The sequence below is a fragment of the Budorcas taxicolor genome, chromosome 4 (genome assembly GCF_023091745.1).
Source record: "Budorcas taxicolor isolate Tak-1 chromosome 4, Takin1.1, whole genome shotgun sequence".
NCBI lineage: Eukaryota > Metazoa > Chordata > Mammalia > Artiodactyla > Bovidae > Budorcas > Budorcas taxicolor.
In genome coordinates, this window is record NC_068913.1 from 32,943,638 (window position 1) to 32,966,709 (window position 23,072).

Sequence of the window (23,072 nt, forward strand, 5' to 3'; positions counted from 1 at the left end):
TTAGAATCTCATTCTAACTAGAACTCGGGTGTCATGGGTGAGTGCACTGACTTTCTTCACCTCGATCACTTTTAACGCGGACAGAAGGCCAAACAATCACTCATTTCTGCACACACAGCTTCCACAGCCAGAGCCCAGCGTGGCCCGCTGACGAGGCTCTGTTGGAGTCAGGCTCACTGCTGACCCAGCAGTATGGAGCCGCCCCAGCAGTGTGGAGCCGCCCCGAGTGATGAACACTTTCAGAGTGTGGAGTGTGAAATTCTGATTGGCAACATCCAGCCAGAGGAAATTGTGGTGGGGGAGCGGGGCAAGGGGTGGGGGAGAGACACACATGAGAAAATTTAACTTCTGTATCTCCGAGGAGAGAGCCAAAGATTGAAGCAAGAAGCTGAGAGCCAACAAGCAACACCTTAAAAATGGTGCTACTTCCTTACAAAGGGAAACAGGTCCTAGGTTTCCTGGCATGTTGCTCTGTTCCTGCTCCTGGCAGAAAACCTACATAAATTAGGTATAAACACATAAAAAGAACATTTTCCCCCAAGCAGATAAAAAGTACTATGTCTCCATGCCTTATTAATCACTTTTCCACTGATTAACTGGAGATGCCAATGTATTTTATTCACCTTCCATAAGAATAGGAAGGCACTATTCTTGTCGTAATTGCCAACCAAGTCAGTGGGAATACTAAGATTTCAACTCTCATTTCTAAGAAAATGTAGCAACCTACTCATTCGAGTCCTCCAAGATCTTCTTAAAAATAAAAACTACTAGTCATTCCAAACAGCAATATAACTTTATGATCATGCCTTTTTAATCTCTTAGTAGCAAATAATTTTACTATGTAAAACTTATGTATTACATTTCAGCAAGGTCAGACACGCAGTTACTGTGGCAATTAATGCTGGATATTCATTGTTAAAGTCCCCGAGGATGGCAGTGACTCCTGTAACATGAATACCAATGTGTAATTGCTATCTTTCATTTCTCCAAGGAGGTTCTTTTGTTATCCATGTGGCTGAAGTGAAATAAGGTGGCTGGAAAGATGAGCATAATATTGACCAAAAAAAAGGTTGGGGGTGGCAAAATGGAGTCTGGGATACTGAGACACGGAAGCAGATAATTCAGTAAAGAGCAGGTCTGAAAGGACAAAAAGCTTCCTCTGGCTTTCCTCTTGTCGTAAGCCAATATTCGTTTTATATGAGCCTGCTGTCATTTTGAAGTACATTTTATATTCTACGTGCATGTGATATATGGCATTATTAACTTCCGCAGGCCATGTGCATACATATGGATGGGAAGGGCTTCTCTAATGTCTGTGTAACTAATATGTATTACAGGGCTGTGTACGGAGCAGCTACACTCTGCTGGGCAGGGGACTAGCTGAACCATATTGATGTACTATCAATAGCATCTTATGTCACAGTGGTAGTTTCCATTTTGAAAACCTGTTAAAAAATAAAGAAGTGAAAAAGCAGAAAAATCAATGTATAAAGGGAGATAGAAGTTATCTAAAATTGCCTTGAAAACATAATAACCCTACGTATTATATCTGTTCTCAAGAAGGAAGGTGAAATTAATGCCTCACGTCCAACCCATGCCAAACTGCTGTTCCTGAAAAAGAGCAGAAGTACCAGAGTTGAGGCTCTGGTCATGAAGCTTCATTCTGGTGCTTGCTCAGCTAAGAGTAAAGGTATTCAGTAAACTAATGACAAGAAATGCGTTCAATGACAAATAGTTTGTGAAATGCAAGTAAAGCATTAAAATGCTTAACTTATAGACAAGCCTTCAACAGACAGTGGAGGGGGGGCGGGTTTCCTGTGGGGAAGGTGTTGTGCCAGCCACTAAGGGGCAAGCAAAGGTGAGTAAGACGGGTGCCCTGCCCTTAGATGACAAGGTAATAGCTCTATAATGCAAGTCTAATGTGGTGAGCTCCCTAAGATGGGGCCACATGCAAGAGACAAAAGCAAAGGTAGAACCCATGGGATTTGATTGTCAGAGATGACAGACTGAATCCCAGATCCGTGGGTGACAGAGAATGGAAGTGCCATTAAATGGGGCAAAAAACTGGTTCTGCTGAGACTGATGGATCTGGTTTCAGACAACTGATGTTTCAGGACTGACCATACATCATGCTGTAGACGTTCAGCAAGCAGTTAGAAATAAAGAACGAGGCCTCTGTGCGAAGGCCAAGGACAGAGACAAATCTGTGAATTATTCCAGTTAGGGAGTGGGTGAGACTGTTAAAGGGAAGAGGAGAGAAAGGGGATTATGAAGATGGATAAAGGAAGAGAAAACATAGGAAGCAGAGAGGAAAAGAGGGGATCAGAGTCACGAGGAAACCTACTAAAGAGCTGATGAAGGAGTGAAACCAAGACGAGCCAGGAGTAGGCAGAGGGCTATGAAAAGCTTATCTGATGTTGTCAAGTTTACGAAGATGAAGAGTCTACGAGAAAGTGATGACAAGACCATGGTTAAGTCTAGGGAAGGGGAGTGTTGAGGTGTGAGTGGATGTGGAGGAAGTGCACAGACGCGGAAGACCACCTCAGAATTTCACTAGGAAGGGAAGGAGTCTGGCTGAAGAGGCTGCCTGGCTGGGGAAGTGGTTGGGGGGGCGGGTGGTGGTGAGGGGTGATGGAGAAGAGGCGAGACAGGTCAGGAACAGGTGTGGAGGGGTGAGGCTACCACAGGACCAAGAGTTCCTCCTTTCAGAGAGAGTATCAGGGCAAGGAAGACAATGGAGGTTTAGGGGAAAAAAAAAAGCAGGGAAAAGAAGAAAGCTGAGGTAGAACAGATGAGGTGGTTTCCATCATCTTTGCAGAGTGTGAGTTGAGACCCTCTTCTGGGAGGAGGGGATTCACTGGTGGCCCAAAGAGAAAACTGTTGGAAAAATGGCTTTAGGGGGTGCACCAGGGAATAAATTAGTTAAGGAAAAAGCAATTGCCAGACAGCTTTGTGCTGCTGAGGGCAGAAAACACATGTGTATGGTTTTAGGCCTTCCTGCCATGGTGTTCAGAAACCTGAGAGCGGAACAGTGAACGATGACCCCCTCCCCCGGCCCCCACCAGGGAAGTGATCAGCAATGGAGACAGGAGGCGGGAGAGGAGCTCAGGGCCGCGTCAGCACACACGCACACAGCTCATCACCACATGGCGTCTGTCTGGTGAGTGGAAGAACAGCTGATAAGCCAGGGCAGCGTGGAGGGGCTGAGGACAAGTCTTCACAGGAGTGAACGGGACAGGTAGGCAGGCGAGCAGGTGGAGGCTCTGATCAAGGAGGCTGATCTCTGAAGCAGGGCAATTCAGAGCAGTGAGGACGGGAAGGAGGAGAAGCAGCCCAGACACCCGGAGCCGGCCTGGCACTCGGGCCCAGCCCCGCGTTCTCCTGTTAAATGTCAAAGATTCTGCAAAAAGTCAACACTAGAGAAGGTCACTCTGTGCTGTGGTGGGACAAGACAAAAACATGGCCTCTCTGAACAAGATACAGCATAAATGTTGGCCACAGCAGAAAGTAGCAGGAAGCCCAGCTAACTAGTGATGGCTGCTTCTTTCCCAGTGACAGCCTTAGCTTTGCTGCTACTCCTCCTAGAGATAAGATTTAAGATATCTCACAGTTACCCAGCTGCTTGATCAAAAACAAGGTCCCGCTACTTTAAATCCTCCCCAGAGTCACCAAACACAAACCCAAGTCCTGTGAATCCTTCTAACACCTTCTTGCACTGAGCTGTTGCACAGCTCCCCACAGGACAAGTGCTCCATCCCCAAGCCAAGCAGCAAACCCAACTTGCTCAGCTACCACTGAGTTCCCAGGGGTCTCTGGCCAGAGGGTACTGACCATGGACGAGGGTCATTCAGATGCTGCCCTGCCATTAGCACGGTGCAGAGTGGAGGTGATCACTATTGGAGTTAAGAATAAAATGCATTTATTTCCTTGCCAGCGGGATGAGAGTCACACCCAGGAATGTTCCCAAAAGTGATTACAGGCAACAGGGCTCAGAAGATGGGTGGGCTAGGAAGAAGACCTGAACAAGAGGCACAGGCCTCAGGAGAGAAAGGGCTCTGCAGGTGCAACACTGAAGAGGAGGGTGCAGTGGGGAGCAGGGTGTATTCCCAGGAGGTGTATTCCCACCCCGTCCCCTGCTTTGGCCCGTGATGCTCAGCAAGAATCCTCTCCTCTCCCTGATACACACTTTAGCTCTCAGGCTCGCAGAAACTAGTTCTTTGCCCTACTCTCTTGAAGGGATGTTGGGAAGAACAATGAAATCCAAGGACTGGGCCACAAAGATTCTTCACAGCTTTGCCCTTGGGATGTAGTCTGGGATGCAGTCTGGGATGAGCGGGTAGGTGGGGCAGGAGAGGAAGTGCAAAAATAAACAGGTATCCTCAGCTGAAAGTGGGAGGGGGGTGAGCACGGAGGGAAAGCTGTGTGATCACAGACTCACATGACCTTCTCAACAGAGTCCATGAGGGATACAAAAACAATGGAAGGTTTTCAGATCTTCCCTGCTCCTCATCTTTGTTCCATTCTTTGGGCAACGAGCTATGATTTCTTTTCTTTTTATGGCTACACTGCTCTCCTGCCTGTGAATTCTCAATGAATGACAGAACCCGTATCTTTGACTTACTTTAGATTAAATTCCAAGACCAAGATCGTTTATACTTACAAATCCAACTCTTCTTCTTTCATTTATTCACATGAAAGACATTTATTTTTAAGATGAAATACATAGAGGGTAATAAAAATATAAAGTCAAGAACTGATGTTCACAGTTTAGCCGGTCTAGGCAGTCCCAAACCAAATCTCTGACTGCATTTATATTTTCACTTATCACTGGCACTAGCAAGAAAAAGTGATTACTAAGGGATTTCTCAGGCCTGCTGAAACTGTCACAAATACTTGGTTGATTTTCTATTATCTCTGATGGGAAATGTTCTTCTCCCAAGCGCTCCCAGAAAGCAGCCACTGATACTCTCCATGGCATCGTGTCCCTGCTACTCTGTGAGCATAAATTTATCTGGGGGTTCATGGATGGGTTTCAGGGACTCAGAGAACCCTCTGAAAGTATACAAGATTTTTTATGTGTAGGCACAGTTTTCCAGACAGAGTCCAGAATTCTAGGTCTCACTGGAGTCTATGAACCCCAAAAGATACAAATCATTCCATGCAATGAAACTCGTATTATCACATCTAAGGAAGCTTCTTTGACAAATCTCCTGCCAGTAATACTGTCTGTCCAGATGAGATGCTCAAAGAACTCTGTCATGACCTCCATCACACTGACCTCTGATTATCGGCTCTTTCTGTGGTCTCCGTGAAATGATGACATCTTGAGGGCAGGGACTGTGACTTATATTTCTCCTCCTAATACACAGCTCAAGGTCTGGCAAATGACATTAACTTCATAATGGTTTACTGAGCTTGCAAGTTCATGAGCAAGGGAGACAGCGAGCACGTGGATTACCTTTAAAACACAGATTCAATCTCAACAGTCACTTTCCTCCGAGGCTGCCTTGACTCTCTCTCCTCAGTCGCCCTTCTATTATAACACTCATCACATGAGATAACTATGCTTTGAACTTGAGTGTTATATTTGTTCCATCTGTCAAAATTCTAGTAGACTCAGCTCCCATGCAACAGACATATAAGAGACCCCGTAACTAACGCAACCCTGGGAAGGCCTGCACTACACGGTACTGTCCCCCAGTCTAGGGCACAAGGACAGTACGGTGTGGGTAGGAACAGGTCACCCTGGGGGCCCACCTGGGGAAGATGTGGATTTTGCACCCTCTCAGCTCCCCTCCGGCCCCAGGCAGGGTCCTCAACACCCCCCACCCCGTGACCCAGGCTGGCTCCATCATCAGACCCGTGTAAAGCAGGCAGCCCAGAGACTGTCCTATGAAGGGTGCACAGAACCATCTAGCTTGACGCCATGGCATTCAAGAAGTCACACGAGTAGTATACGATGCAACGCTGTTTTCCCTCAAGTCTGTGAACACAGTAGCTGACGATGCTAATTTATTCATAGGAAGGCACCTGCTATGGACCAAAGAGTCCTCTCTCCAAAAATTCTATGTTGAAACCTAATCCCCAGCATGATGGTGTCTGGAGGCAGAGCTTTTAGGTGATTAGGTCCTGAGGGTGGAGACCTCTTGAATGGGATAAGCACCCTTATAAAAGAGGCCCCTGAGAGATCCCTTGACCCTTTGCTGCCCTGTGAGGACAGAGCAAAATGAGAGCTGTCTATGAACCAGACAGTGGGCTCTCATCATACATTGAATCTGCTGGTGCCCTGATCTTGGATTTCTCAGCCTCCAGAACTGTGAGAAATAAATTTCTCCTGTTGATAAGCCACCCGGTTTGTGGTGTTTTATTACAGCCTGAAAGGACTGCGATGCATTGAGAGTCAATAGCTTATTATGACTCCCTTCATTCCCCACCTTTCTTGGTCGGACTTTCATTCACCTTACAATGTGCACTTCAAGAATCATATCCTCCAGGTTTTCTGCCCCCTCTACCTCCAGTCTGATGTGGCGGGCCCTCTCTGAGACCCCACGGTGACACGTGAATCCTTCAGACTCAGTATTTCAAAAAGCACACACTGATGACCTTTTTTGTCTCCCTTCTAAAGCATAAGTTCATGTGTGGGCAGGCACTATATCGTCTTCAACACCGAACTCCCAACAAACAGGTCTTAGCACTTCATAGATATTCGAACATTAGTCAAATGAATCAGTGACTGAATAGGAAGAGGAAAGGATAAAAGCGCAATTTTGAGTGGAGGTTTACAGAAGGACAGCATAAGTCTCACAGGCTACATCTCAAGTAGTGGCTTCTGATGGTGCTAACAGAGTGGACAGTCTGCTGAGAGGTGCTCTTCCTAAGGGAGGGTCACCCGACTACTCGGGCAGTGGATGACACTGGCCCGCCCTCTTCTGCATCTCCATCAGCAGCTGGAAGTCTGGGACACTCAAGCAGATACGGGTGACCTGAAAAGAAGAGGTGCGTGCTCGTCACACTGCACAGTGATATAGACAGGCAAGAAGTTATGAGATCACAACAACTTGCTCTAATTCTGGATCTTGCTCTGAGAGTCATTAATGTGAAAATCACTAAGGCAGCCCCCAGAGTTGGCCCGTACTTAAGAGGATGGTTGATCGGTTGGTTTAGTTGGTAAGTCATGTCTGACTCTTGTGAGCCCATGGACTGTTGCCTGCCAGGGTCCTCTGCCCATGGGATTCTCCAGGCAAGAACACTGGAGTGGGTTGCCATTTCCTTCTCCAATTTAAGAGGATACATGGGAAGTACACATGGTGAAGTAGAAAGCATCATGTAATCATTAGTTACCAGACCATTAAAGAAAGCTAACACAATTTTTATCTCACAGTGGTAGAAGTTACAGTTGGAGAACTGAGGAGACAGCAGTGCCGTATGGGAGGGATCAAGTCAAGACCAGGCAGATAAATCGATGACATTTATTGAGGGCTCATCATATACCAGCAAAGCTAGGAGATGAGCTTCCATTATCTTATCTGTTAGTTGCTCAGTCATGTCCAACTCTTTGTGATCCCATGGACTGTAGCCCACCAGGCTCCTCTGTCCATGGAATTCTCCAGGCAAGAATACTGGAGTGGGTTGCCATTTCCTTTTCTAGGGGATCTTCCCAACCCAGAGATTGAACCCAGGTCTCCCGCATTGCAGGCAGATTCTTTACCGTCTGAGCCACCTTCTTACCCAACCATTAAAACAATTCTGGCTTCCCTGGTGGCTCAGATGGTAAAGAATTCGCCTGCAATGCGGGAGACCTAGGTTTGATCCCTGGGTTGGGAAGATCCCCTGGAGGAAGGTATGGCAACCCACTCCAGTATTTTTGCCTGGAGAATCCCCATGGACAAAGGAGACTGGTGGGCTACAGTCCATGTGGTTGCAAAGAGTCAGACATGACCAAGCGACTAAGCACAGCACAGCCCACACGGGGTAAATACTGTAAAATCTCTCATTTTGACAAAGTAACTTGGCCAGGCAAGATCCCAGGGTTAGGGTGTGTGTGCTAAAGCTGAGATTGAGCCCAGGAAGACCCAACAACTGAGCTCTTAACCAGGACCACACACATCCCTGGAAGATGGTCACCAATACGTGTTAGAGACTACAGCTATGGCAGGGACTAGTTTACCCTGGTGCTGGCAACCAAAGCAAGCCAATCTGCTCAGTGTGTAAGGCAACAGAGGTGTCTACATCATCCTGAGTTCCAAGAGGAGAAGAGGGTTGACAAGGACTGAACGTGGTCTCAGGGCTACAACTACACCAGCTCAGCAAGAGCAAAGTTCAAGACCCAGCAGGGGGGAAATGAAGTGCTGGCAAGAACAGAGTTAAACATGGCAGGGATCGGTTCAATCTGATGCCCACAGAACTTGGGCACCAAAAGACCTGAAGACTAAGGTTGGCAGGGCTTCCAGCGCATAAGCTGCCTTGGGCCTGACGGGCTCAAGCACTGGGCAGACATGGAACTGTACACTTTAAAATGGTTACTTTTATGCTATGTGAATCTTATCTCTAACAAAACAAAACAGGGCTGTGAGGAGTCTGTGGGCAGAGGAGTCTGCTGATCAAAGCACATGGGACTCTGCTCCAAGGAGCTACAAGAGGGTCTGGGAAACATGCCCTTTGAGGTAGTGTTCGGGTAGTTGGAATGTCTAAGGAAAAAAAGATGGAGACAATGAAACCACTGCAGGAGATTTTCACTTTCTGAGCTATGCTGCCTTGTAGAACAGGATTATTGGTGATGTAGAAAAGTAACCTTCCGTTAATGGATCGTGAGTTGGAGGCAGACTCAAGGTCAATTTTAGGAAATACAGAGACAAAACGACCTCTTTTTCAAACTGGAGCAGAGTCTGGCAGCAACATTATTGACAAGTGAAGGTACTTCTTCAGTGAGTAAAGCTGGAGATGATGACCTTCACATTTTCCCCAAATCCTCAGATCCTACAAAATTCGGTTGTCTTGACTTCACTTTTTCCCCAGAAGCCCGAAGTGCTGGTTCCCTACAGAGGAAAGCTGCATGTGATTTAGTGTTTAGGGAATCTCTCCTCATCTTGCACTATGGAAATTCACACACAGCTGAGCAAACCAAACCATCAGTGCCCGCATCTATTCTTGCACTGTAAATGTGGGTACCGCAGAACTGGAATACTTATCTGTAAAAAAAAATATATCCTCTGGCCAAAAACAATTTTGTCTAAGAACAACCTTCACAGAATTTGCTGACAATGTATCTCATGATTCTATTTTCTTACAGAAAAAAAAAAAAAAAAGGATATCGCTGGCAAGATAGACCTGATTAACAGAGCAGCTAAGGGAAAGATAAAGTAAGCAGATGTATGTCAAGGTGAGCAGTGGTTTAAATTTACCAGATTCCAAGGTTCTTGCCTAGCAAACACATCCTGGCAGAAAGAGAGTATCTGAGTTAATGATCATTAGTTCTTTTAAAAAATCCTAAGAATAATATGATTAATAATTCAAACTAAAGCCTAAATAGGACTAATAGGGCTCATCATCCCCAGACTTAGAAAATCTAGGTCAAGTCTGACTTCCATAGTGTGAAAGCAAACACAAAGTTGTTATGGAACGTGGTCAAATTCCCAGAGAAAACCAGTAAATGTGACAAGATAGAAAGTTCTGGCTGCTAGAGAAGAACCATACTTATTGAATTTTATTTCCTCTAATAATTATTATCATGTAAAGTAAGTTTTCTGAGAACCCTACAATTAGAGCAAGGCTAGGACTCTGATCTGGGCCAACTTCAGTCTAATTCCTGCACATTTTATTTTCCTAACACTCTTTCTGATCTGATATCAGTTCACTACAATTCAGATCCTCTTCTTTGCTTCATACAAGACACTCCTCACGTGACCCTTGAGAGTTATTAAATCACACAGGTGTTTTTTGTTGTTCTATTTTAACATAAAATCTTAAATTTTATTAAATCTTTCTCAGCAAGTCCTCTAGTTCCAATACACTAGTTCTTGGTTACTGAACAGATTGTGGGTGGGGAAGGAGAGGAGAAGGGCAAGGAGAAATGACAGGACAAGTTCTACCCTGATATTTGTTTCATGAGAACACGGACTTGGTCTGTCTTGCTCTCTGTGTTGCTCCTCCATCCAGAACAGCACTGCCTGTAAAACGAATGAACGGCCTGAGCAGACAGATACTAGACATCAGAGTGACCCAAGGGCAAGGACCGAAAGGTCGGCAAAGGCCGGGAGGAGGAGGTTCAGCACAAAGAGATAGTCGAGAGAGCAGGCTAGGGTAGAAAGGAGAAATTTCAGGAGTGAGTTAAGGCCTAATGAGACCCTCATTTGGGATGGGGCTGCTGATTACTTGCAAGGGGGCAGTCACCATCCTTTAGCATCAGCATGTCTGAAGCATAAACAAGATAAAACACCTGCAGCCACAAACAAGGCGTGATGTCAGCCACGGTCGTGGGGTGAGGCTGCTGTACTCCATCACTTCTGCAGCCTCGTAGTCCCAGATATGGTGGCTATTTCATTCTGCTAAGACTTATGAGTTACATACACTCACCCTGGTTACTGAGTCCATGGGAATGTGCAAAGGCTTGGCTGGGTTGGGAAGTCACTAAGACTTACCCTTTGGCTTTAAGAAGTTTAGGTCAAAGGGCAACTGAGGGTACTGCCTTGTGCATATATGATCTGACAGAAGCCTATTAGAAGGTAATTCAGAAGAAATGGGGATGCCTTCAAATTCTAAATTAGATCATTAAGTATCTCCTAACATGACTGAGTTCACTGGAGAAAAACTGTATTTATCAATACTTTGGATACGAGTTCCATCAATCCACAGCATCCTTGGAAAGGGTTTGCACAATATGGTCACAACAGACTCTTACTTTGCAAAAAACTGAGATGACTTAGTGCTGGGAACGGTGCTAATTTCCACTTCTCATTATTGGTATATCTCGATGGCCCTCAAAATCCAAAACATATGTTGCCTGAGATTTAAAACAACTAAAAAATCTGAAATCTTGTTTGCTAGGCAATTTTACTGAAATGGCAAATATAAATTGTAGAAATACGTTCTTGTTCCTAAGAATTTTCATATCATTTTGTGTGTGTGACACACACAGGCAAAGTTATTCTAAAGGGAAAATATCAGTATTGACACTTATCCCAAGCAACCTAAAGATGAGATGAAAACCTATGGTAAATTATGACTCAGACAAAATTTCTACTAGTTGCAGATATGCTTGTCACCTGGGGTTTGAATAATTCACAGTAGCAGTTTTACAGAATCTTTTGAAAATCTAAGTAAAAAGAGGATGGTGTGGATTTTTACAGCAGCACTTGATAACCCCCCTCAACTGGTTCCTATGGCACTGGTTTCTCTTCCCAAATTCCTCTTGCAGGAAATGCAGTTGTGTCTGGAAATGCCTCCTGAATAAGTAAAGATCTAATTTATAAATGGAAATTATTTGAGAAAGCAAGCTCTTAACTGTGACCAGACCCAGGAAAAGTATTTTTCAATTTAAAAAGCACTGGATCCATGAAATTTGCTGAGTAGATATTAAGTGTTCTCACCACACACACATATACACACAATTGAACATAATCTCGTGATGTATAGATATGTTAATTAGCTTGATTGTGATAATCTTACAATGTATGCATACATCAAAACATTACCTTATAACCTTAAATATATACAATTTTTGTAAATTATACCTCAGTAAAGCTGGAAAAAGTTCTAAATAAAAAATAAATATAGTATAAAGTAAATACATTTAGAAAATGGGAAGGCTTCAAGTCAAGGGACTCTATAACTCTTTCCAAACGTCTGCTGTGTGTATATAAATGTGACTTTACAAGTGTATGCCTGTGAACACACGCGTGTGTGTGTGTATGCACGTCAGTGCACGTATAACTTCAGAGAGGGCAGAGCAGTAATAAAAAGGTCAGCCTCAGTCCTTATGCAAGTTATGGAATGAAAAATTCCTAGTTACCGTGGCAACTGCAAGATCACATGGCGTGGGAGCAAGGGGATACAAAGCATCTTAAGTAAACACTCTTGTTTTTCCATGTTTTGCACATTCCTTGGTGTTTTAAGAGAGACACACCTAGGTCTCAGCAACAACCACCGCAGAAACCTTATTTCACAAGCAGGACTGCGTCACTCTTGGTTTATTGTGCAGTCATAGAAAAAGTTGGCATTAAAACAGGTTAAGAGAATTTAAACTGCAATGAAATACTACTACAATTGTTTGAAAGATAAAATTAGCAGAAAAAAGGAAGACAAGGTTAAAATAAGAAAGAAAGAAATTTGGTTACACAGGAGTAGGTGTTTCTCCCTTTTTCTGGAGTGAAGGATGGGTGTGGAGAAAGAGAAAAATGGATTGAAAAGAAATGAAATTACCTGAGTGATAATACAGACCCCAAAAAATCATCTATTTTCCTGAATGTTAACGTGCACTTAGTGTACCAAACAGGATTGAAATCTTCAATATACAAACCTGCCCAGGTAAGATCCTTGCTCCATGAACTGGGACTCACTGAAGCTTGAAAATTTGTTTCTACCCTTTACCAAGTATGTGTTCTCCTAAAGACATGTCTGCAGTTACCAACTGAAGATTGGTGAGGAACCTCCTTGTCCTTTCTGCCTGTCATTTCCAGGCTAATCCTCCCTGGTACAAAATCTTTAATTTAAAATTTTAAATCTCCAATGAACTGGAATCCTGGAGCAGGCATAACTTTGGATTTGCACAGATTTGGTTTGAGTCCTTGAACTTCAGAAACATTTCAAATCACTCACATTTGCCTTCTCTACAGAAATCAGGTCCACAAATACCAATTGAAAGCCTCATGCTAGATGCTGGGGATAAAAGCTCAGATAAAACATAGAGCTTATCCTCAGAGAAGAAATATTCTTTCTGAGAGACAGGGGAGAGATAAAAATTTGCATTAAAAACAACAACAACAAACAAACAGTGGTTTGGAGCAAGGTTGTGGATAGTGGTTAATGAACTGAGCTACTATAAATAGACTAATTTCTTCTTATTTCTAGAAGTTCAAGACAGTAGGATCTAGAAGTTTTTTTTTAGTTTGTCATTATCTGAGAGTTTTATATCTCAATCCTCCTCAGGACATTGTAAACTCAGGAAAACAATTACAAATATTTAATGACATGGCTTGAAATGTGGCTTCAACACCCTGGTAGCAGAGCTACTTCTAGCTGGATGCTAGATCACCATCTGTCCCATACCAACTGCATTTCACAAAGAGAAGATTTTTCAGAAATTCTATCCACAGGAGTATTTTTAGAACATAAAAGAACAGAACGATTTTTGGCATTGATAAGCATAGTCAATCAGAGTAAAAAATGGCTAGTCAGGGCCTCCTGAGTAATCGATTGGCATCCATTTTAAAATGGCAACATTTTCCCCCAAAGTATTTAACACTCAAAAGTATGAATGCTGCTAAACTGGGGTGGGGGATGTCATCTTCAATTTAAGACAGGAATTTCACAACCAGAAGAAATCTTACACCTCTAATCTCCTACTTTTATAGATGAGAAAGCTGAAGCTCAGAGAGGTAATATTACTCACTAAGTTTATATTTGGTATATTTAATTTGGAGGAAGTCTGTTAACAGTTTCAATTTCTCAAGAATACAATGGATTTTTTTTTTTTTAATGCTGGCAACCATTAAAAAAAAATCTGAAAAGGTGAAAAAATCTGCATGTGATAGCTGATGGAGAAATCTTACTTTTATATTATAAAAATAAATTCCAGCTATATTAAAGACCTGAATAAGAAGTGTAACTCTAGAATAGAAAAAAAAATAAAATTAAGTATCTAGCTACAGAAGTGGGAAGAACTTTCTAATTCTAAAGGCAATTTTTAAAGTTAAAAACATGAATCAATACTTTGGTTCATATGTGCATAAAAACAAAAAAGAAGAAGCCTGGAAAAACTACATGTAACAAATACGGCAAAGATTTATGTCCCTAATGTATAAAGTACTTATTCAAATTAGTGAGAAAAATCACAATAGAAAAAATGGGCAAAGGAGGTGAACAGATTAATTACAGAAGAAATATGGATGGATTGATATTAACTGCAAGTATTCAACCTCACTAGAAAAGAAATGTAAATCTGAATAAGATAATACTTTTCCTTCCTATCAACCCGACAAGAAAGTTTAGCTTCTCCTTCTAAGAATCATAACAATCAATATTGGTGAAAGAAAGAAACAAAGAGAAGTCGCCCAGTCATGTCCGACTCTTTGCAACCCCGTGGACTGTAGCTGACCAGGCTCCTCCGTTCATGGGATTTTCCAGGTAAGAATACTGGAGTGGGTTGCCATTTCCTTCTCCAGAGGATCTTCCCGACCCAGGCAGGGATTGAACCAGGTCTCCCGCACTGCAGGCAGATGCTTTACCCTCTGAGCCACCAGGGATGCTCCAATATGGGTGAGGGTGTCACAAAACAAATACTTTAATGGAGTGTTGATGTTTATGAAAACTGCAACAAGCTTTATGAAGAAGAGTCGAGCATAAAGCATAAAAGATTAAGGCAGTTCACACCTGTGAGTAGTAATGACTCAGCTAGGAATTTACCCTTAAGAAATATAAACTTAGGTAAAGATTTTGCTAGACATGTGCATCCCAGATTATTATAACTGGAAAAATTTGAAACCCTATTTGCCCCCAAATGGGAAGCGTAGGTAAGTGAAGTCTGTTATAGAAACATAAAGAAAGCCTCATAACGCATGTGCTAATATGCTGGAGACGGTGAGGAGAAATCCTGGTTAGTTCTCACTAAATTTTTCTTTTCTTCCTTGTAGCTTTCTATTATTTCTAAATTGTCTGCAAAAATGTGTGTATGACTTTACAGTTAGTAGAACAAATGTAAACAAAAAAGTCTCTAACAGAAAGAAATGTGCTATAAATTCTAGCAAGCTGCCTGATGCCTTGTTCTTGACTGTTAAACATCCATAAATCTCCAGAATAAAGCTTGTTTTCAAAAACAAATTCAATTATTAAACAGGTCAAGAACAATATACAATATACTAATTTTAAAAATATTTTGTAGCTAGAAAATGGGGAGAGAGGAAAACGGTCAATGCCATTTTCCAACAATATCTAATTCTCCTTAGATATAAGACTTAGGATGTCTGCCATTTATGATGTGTGTTCTTACCTGGTCACAATGCCAGGAAGTAAAAGAGATGATGTTTAATTTAGCAAATGCCTCACAAGAAGGTGAAGAAACAATTCTCTAGAAACAGACACCTTATTCAAAGTACACCCCTTCTTTTCTTCGGTCTGCATATTCAGTTCAGTTCAGTTCAGTTCAGTCACTCAGTCGTGTCCGACTCTTTGCGACCCCATGAATCGCAGCACGCCAGGCCTCCCTGTCTGCATATTACCCTTCTTTAACGCCCTTGTCTTTGTTTTCAATCCTCCTCCCTCATAAGCGGTGATGAGCTTGGGGGCTCAAATCCAATCTTGCTCACTTATGTCTCTGTTCTATCCTGTGTGATGCCTGGTTCATTAGGGCTTAACAAATGCTTTTCTCAATGAATATAGGCAAGAATAAATTAATGTTGGCCAAGCATTTAAGAAATTTGCTCTATATTTGAAAAGGAGAAAGTTCTACTGAAATTAAAAATCATTTAGGCCCTCAACAAAGTGAACTTTATGTGTCACAGCTGAATGCCCACTGTTGGTAGCAGCAAACGAAACAGTTATCTGGCTGTCTCCAACCTAGTAGGATTTTTGCTAATCATTCCTACAAGTTCAAACAGGGGAATCTGAAATAAGCTGCTAATGGTAGAGAAGCTAAGCATCTGACTGATGAGAGATGCTAGCATCGGTCTGAAGACCTCGAGGCAGTCAAGTAAGTGGCTGAATCCCCTAGAATTGCTGGGTCATCGCATCTGGCTAAGGAGCACACACTGAATTCCCTCTGGGGCTTCTGTAGGCCTGTGCTACCCAACTCTTCCTTCTAGGGTCCCCCAGACTGGGAAGTCTACAGTCTGCCATCCTCTACCACTTGGAAGGAAAAGACAGCATTCCTGACTTTTCTTCTGGAGTGACGTGATCTTAAAACTTAGGTTTGGGTCAAAATGGGCCCAACAAAACTCTCACTGCCCTCTTCTCCGAAGGTTCTGGAATGGCAAGATGTGGTACCTAAAAGCAGAAGTTAGAGCCAAGATGCCAAAATGGCAAAGCACACAGGGTAGGGCCCAGGGGGATCAGCAGCTACAGATGTTGACTCTACCTAGGGCCACCTGGATCTTCCTTCTGGAAGGATTTTTCCAGGGTGTGGCAAACTTGCCCCAGGTCTCTGCAGATCTCCTCCATATGCCAAGATCATGAGTAATACCAAAAGACAGGAATTTGAGATTTACTAACTTCAGATGGAAGTGGGATCTACTTAAAATTAGGATACAGGTCAGACACGATTGCTAACTTACAATGGAAATGGCATTTAACAGCTCAGCAAGTCTTGAGAGGCATCTGCCCACAAGCATCTCACATTTAAGTATATTCCTTAAAAGACAATCAAATAAAATTGGCTCTCTGCTTTGTTCCAAACTTTCTTCTTTCAGATTTTAAGGGTTAGTTAGAATTTGGCCTCACTGGGATATAGATGGGGAAACAGTGGAAACAGTGTCAGACTTTATATTTGGGGGGCTCCAACATCACTGCAGATGGTGACTGCAGCCAGGAAATTAAAAGACGCTTACTCCTTGGAAGGAAAGTTATGACCAATCTAGATAGCATATTCAAAAGCAGAGACATTACTTTGCCAACAAAGTCGTCTAGTCAAGGCTATGGTTTTTCCAGTGGTCACGTATGGATGTGAGGGTTGGACTGTGAAGAAAGCTAAGTGCCGAAGAATTGATGCTTTTGACCTGTGGTGTTGGAGAAGACTCTTGAGAGGAGTCCATTCTAAAGAAGATCTGTCCTGGGTGTTCATTGGAAGGACTGATGCTAAAGCTGAAGCTCCAGTACTTTGGCCACCTCATGCGAAGGGTTGACTCATTGGAAAAGACTCTGATGCTGGGAGGGATTGGGGGCAGGAGGAGAAGGAGACGACAGAGGATGAGATGGCTGGATGGCATCACTGACTCGATGGACATGAGTTTGGGTGAACTCCGGGAGTTGGTGATGGACAGGGAGGCCTGGCATGCTCCAGTTCATGGGGTCGCAAAGAGTTGGAGATGACTGAGTGACTGAACTGAAGTTCAAAAGCTCCCCTTCTCCAGCTGGCTGGCATATCCCTTAACCTCAAACCTATAGGTACAATCCAGCACTGACTCAGCCACGCATCTTCTGCCTCTATCACTGTATATTCCAGCCGTACGCACTGGGAGAGGAGACAGTATTATCACCATAGCTTCAATTAACCTCTCAGTTCCCATGATTTTAGAGTTATTACAAAGTGTTGTTTTTCACAGAGGTAATTTTCAGTTCTGTGCTTCCCTATGGATATTTAATAAGCACTGAATGGCCCGGTAACTTTTTGTTGGCAAAACTGTTTGTGCCTGCTTTTAGGACTTGCTGTGTCAGTTTTCTGATGGGGTAACTGCTTCTCTGGTGGCTCAGTGGTAAAGAAACCGCTTACCAGTGCAGGAGATGAGGGTTCACTGTCTGGGTCAGGAAGATGCCCTGGAGAAGGAAATAGCAACCCACTCCAGTATTCTTACCTGGGAAATCCCAAGGACAGAGGAGCCTAGCAGGCTATAGCCCATGGGGTCACAGATAGCAACAACTGCTAACAAGTAGAGGAGAAGCAGTTCAACAGAAATGCTTACTGGAGCAAGGGGCACTTCAATCAGGCTAGCCTCTGTTAGAGCCCCACAAAATATAACTCCAGAAACACAGAGTGATGAAAGCACAAAGACCAAATTATACCTTTCTCTAACAAACCTGAAGGCTTGCTGATAATGACTATTTTAATTAATGATCTTTTGCTTCTGATAACAGAGGCTAAAAAGGTATACATCTTACGAGGAGGAATATATCAGAATATTTCAACATCTTTTTGTGATTACTGAACTTTAGACAGAATTAATGGACTATGAAGTACTTACTGCCCATTTTAGAGGATACTCTTTATAATCCTATTTAGCAGTTGCCAGTTTTTGAGTGAAACTTTTTCTTATCAAGATACATCATATCAAAAAAGTTCTTATCAAAGCCTATGCTTCTCAGAGGAAAACTCCAGGATACTCAGATTGATTGCAAAAAACACCACATTATCAGAATCCCCCCAACTTATAACAACAGTAAGGTCACGGAGCTGGGAGAAAGTGACAGCTTCTATCAACCATAAAATTCAGTTTGGGATTTTATAGGTACTGCACCATCTGGGGATCATTAGAATTCTTTATTCACAAGAGTACCAACAGGAAGCTTGTTTTACCTCTATAAATCCTAGCCAAGGCAAGATCAAGAAAGGTTTAACGAATCATCCATATGATTTTGATTGCACAGTGTCAAAATTTTAACTGGACACCTTCTACCTCACCCCAACCTGGGAGGTCACTAAGATGTGCTTCTGGGACTCACTGAGTTTTCATGAGCTTCCTTGGAAATCCCTACCCCAGGGCCACTTCCTGCTGTCTTAATTATCTTATTATCACCATTGTTCACTCCCTCTCTGTATTTCTTGGATCTAAAAGAGCCCCTTTACTCTGACTCAGCTCACCTCGTTCATGCCCAGTCATTCCTGGAACCTGAACAAAGAGGACATTTACAAAGTTTTGTTAGAATTGTTGAGCCTTGTTCACCTAATTACGGACAAATGTACAATAAATGAAGAGACATGCTATATCTTCTTCATTTTTTTCCCCTTAATACAGGAGGGAGAGATTGGAAAAGGAAAGAAAACCCTGCAAAAACCTATTCCAGGTAGATCTAATGAGACAGCATTAACTTCAAGACATCCAAACAAGTCTTTTGTTCTTCAATAATGGAGTGGGTAATTTTTTTAAAATTAAAGACAAATTTGTATGTACTGACAAACAAGAACATGGTCATGTTTTAAGTAAAATATGGGTATTTAACATGATTTATTAGAAAAATATGTACTGTACATTTGCCCACAGTCTGCTATGTTCTGTTGTGATATTTTCAGCCATCTTCTATTTTTGCTCTCTTAAAACAACATTTAGGGCTGCTGTATGCCAGATGGAATTTTTCCTTTCCACCCACTTTCCACTGCAAAAGAAAAAAAAAGGTTCTTTGCATCCCACATGAAAATCTTTTATAAATTTCTTTCCCTCATCTTTATCAACTGAAGTATCTGAATCACTCAGAAATCACCAAACTCTGGCTGAATCAATATGCAGCAAATATTATGCAGCAAAGTAAGTACATTTAACATGAACATACGTGCCTGCCAGGTGTTAATTAACAGAAAGTATTCATATTACACGCAAGTTCAAAATTCATTCTATGAAACAGGAATGAATCAAAGTCAATTTTTTAAAGAAAAATGATGAGGTGGTACATTTTAGAGTAAAGCTATTTAGTTAAGAGCTGAGCTATAATTGGACATTCTGTCTTCACAGCAAAGCTTTGACATTTATGCTGGTTACTGTTTTACGTAAAATCAAGAGAGGTCTGTGAGGGAAGGCGAGTCAGAAAGCTTTCAAAGGAGTGAGTGTGACCCATTCTCGGCTGGCAAACCCGTTCCCACACTGCAGCAGAGGAATCTCAAAAATGCAAATCTAATCATCTTCCTCTCTTGTTTAAAGTCTCCACAAGGGCTCTGTGTCACTCTGAGCACCCATCTTTGACTCAGGGGGGTAAGGCCTTGCCTCCTCTACCCCCTTGCCCTCCCCAGGCCCCAGCCGCTTGGCTCTGTCTGCAGAGCTGCGGCGCCCTCTCTGCACCAGCCCTTCCTGTCCTCACGTGGGCTTCTCCTCTGCCTGGAATGCCTGCCCTGCCTCACTTCTTCTAGAACTCTTCTGACTCTTCAGATCCTGTCTCTTCCTCGGGGACACAGGCATGTCTCCCTGGACCAGGTGAGTGCCCTGTGACAAGCTCCCATAGCATCTTGGAGCTTAGCATGCAGGTAACTGGGAACTCAGGGCTTCCCAGGTGGCTCAGTGATAAAGAATCCACTGCCTGCCAATGCAGGAGACGCCAAGAGATCCCTGGATCAGGAAGATCTCCTGGAGGAGGGCATGGTAGCCCACGCCAGTATTCCTGCCTGGAGAATCCCATGGACAGAGTCTGGTGGGCTACAGTCCGTGGGGTCACAGAAGAGTTGGACAGGACTTGGCAGCTAGATAACAGTACCTGTGAACTCAGCCTCTAAATTTCTTGCAGTGTTGCCTCCCCCAAAGCACTGATGTATCAGGACAGTCTCTGGGGGAATCAAGACACCGTGTACATGAGTACCTGTGTCTCCATGTCTTATTTCTCCAGGCCTCAGTGGTACACAGTTGTCATGAAGTACAGTCCATCTCTCTATGAAGAGCTGTCCATCTGTCCATGCATCTTTTCTTTATCCTTTCATCTTAAACCACTCATTATACATTCAAATGAAACCAAACCACCAAAGATCTCCAGTGTTAATTCATCAGATGACAACCTACAAAGTATTAATACTGTTATATTCATGCAGATCACGCCTTGATAGGGGTAGAGAAAAAAGAATATAAGTTGCCAGGGGTCTGGAGTGAGGTATACCACTGAGAGGACCAAAAGTTGAGAAAAATACTTTATTTTTCAGTATTTCAATGCTTGACCATATTTAGTATGATTTCTCCCCCTGGAGGAGGGCATGGCAACCCACTCCAGTATTCTTGCCTGGAGAATCCCCATGGACAGAGGAGCCTGGCGGGCTACAGTCCATGGCGTCACAGAGTCAGACACGACTGAGCGGCACAACACAGTAGTAGGATTTCTCAAACATACTAAAGATAATGTGACTATTTTAATATTACAAGTAGAAGAACTTGATAACATGGTGAGTAGCACCTGTACCATAGGGAATCCAACATCTGCTAAGAATATGAATTTGATAAACCAAACTAACTGAGCCAGGATCCATTTTCTTAACTGGGCATTTTTAAAAATAAACGAGTATCTTCAGAAAAATAAACAAATACAATAATGACAAGTTCCTCTCTGCTTAAACTGTTAAAAACTGAAGATAATATTTTTTAAATGTTGAGACTTGCAACAGGCTTCTTGTGAGACCTAAAAACTCCAGCTAGTGGGCAGATGGCTCTGACAGACAGTGGGAGCTCAACCACTGAAGTCCCCTGGCTGCCTGGCTGCCGATTTTATGACAGGAAAAAAAAACAAACAAAATAAAAGCAGGATTTAAAATGAACCAAACCTCCAAACCTTGCTTTTGAAAAAGGAAAAGAGCTTCTCTATGGATTGCTGCAACTGTGAAAAAGTTTACCAGAGGAACTTCCCTCTCCCTGAACGTCTGTGAAATTATTTAAACACTTTGTTTAACAGTGTCTTGAATGGTGCACTGGTTTTCCACGTGTGAATTTTATCTCCAGCCAGACTGTAAACTTCTTGGAGGTAAGACCTATCTTCCCTATCACTTTCGTGATTACTCTGATTAAAATTAATCCTGATTAAAGATGAACTGAAACAACTCACTCGAGGAAGCCTATTTCCTCTAAAAAGGTATGTATGTAAGTGCCAAACCAATACAAAGTTGGGATTTTTCTCATTAAGAAAAACAACACGGTTTCTGCATAGAATTTCTCAGTAGTGGGCCAGTTAATATGTTATGACTTGCCTATTGCATTTGAAACTGGCTTTTGAAACTAAGCAATGATGTGATAACACTGTACTTGCCTTTAAGTAGTTCTTGGTTAAACTAAATTACTGGCAAACTTCAAATAATGCCATGATTGCTCTTTAATTTTACTCACCTCGATGTATAAAGCAAGTCTGATTTCACATAGAGCATAAGGAGGGTTTTCATTTTATATAAAGTTTTTTGTTTTTGTTTTTTAAAGTAAGAGACTAAATGAAAGTTGGGGAAATGCAGAGACCAACTTTTAGAGTGTGACATAAAGAGTGGCAGGAGCCAGAATACTCCAGCCCACTTCTGCCCCAGGGACACACAGGCAGCAAGCCCTTGGACGCCCAGTTGAGCCCTTTGACGCAAGCAGGGCTCCAGGATGAGGCTGCAGGAAACAGGGGAGAGGAAATTCCGGTTTAAGTTAAGAGATAGGGACCCCAGCCTGGCAGCAGACCCTGCCAAGATTCGGTTTCAGAATGTGTAAAACCTCCTTCCCACCCATATTTCATGAGTGAATTGGAAAAGGGGAAGGAAGTAGGGTGGGTCCCAGACTCAACAAAGGGACTAAAGAAAGCGGCTTGGGGAGGGGGCGGGACACAGACAGGGCCCCTGTGGAGAGCAAGCATTGCTAGGCACGGCTTTCATGCACGTTTTATAGACTTTCGTTTCTGCAGTGTGGAAATTGGGAGGTTGAGTTCAGGAGCTGCGTGTTGCTACTCCTCTTCTACAAAATAATACACCACGAAGCATAAACGACATTTCAGGAAAAGCTGAGTTTCAGTCTTCCGGTAAACAGTGCAAAGGTATGGCAGAACACAGCAGCCACGTCTAGAGCTGTTCTTCAATCCAACTGCTTCATAGACACTAAATGTGAACTGTCTATACACTTTAGAAAGTTAAGCTAGAACTCAAAAGAAGCCTGTACCTAAGCATCCCTTTTCTTCCTTCCTCCCCATACTTCACCACCACCATCCTTTCGATACAGACTCGCCCTGTCTTTTCCCCAGGGCTGTGGTGGCGGCCGCCCTTTCTCAGGACCGTCCTGCCATCTCGGCTTCCGGCCCGCACGCCAGGCGCCCTGCGGGGTTGATGGCTGAGCGAGCAGGTGGCCGGGGCAGTCGGACTGGAGTTCCCACCTGGCCCAGCTCTGCTTGGCCACTCACAAGCCTCAGCTTTCTGACCCATCACACTGAAATAACATCATTTCCCTCACAGAAGGGCCCCCTCATCCTTCTTTTTTATGAAAACTAACAAAACAAGTCAACGGCTCATCATT

General features: G+C 43.1%; 1 protein-coding gene across 1 annotated transcript in view; it reads right to left on the reverse strand.

Annotated features, from left to right (window-relative positions):
• RAPGEF5 (Rap guanine nucleotide exchange factor 5) overlaps positions 1-23,072 on the reverse strand; it is a 231,026-nt gene that overhangs the window by 72,346 nt on the left and 135,608 nt on the right. The gene's annotated exons all lie outside the window — the stretch shown is intronic.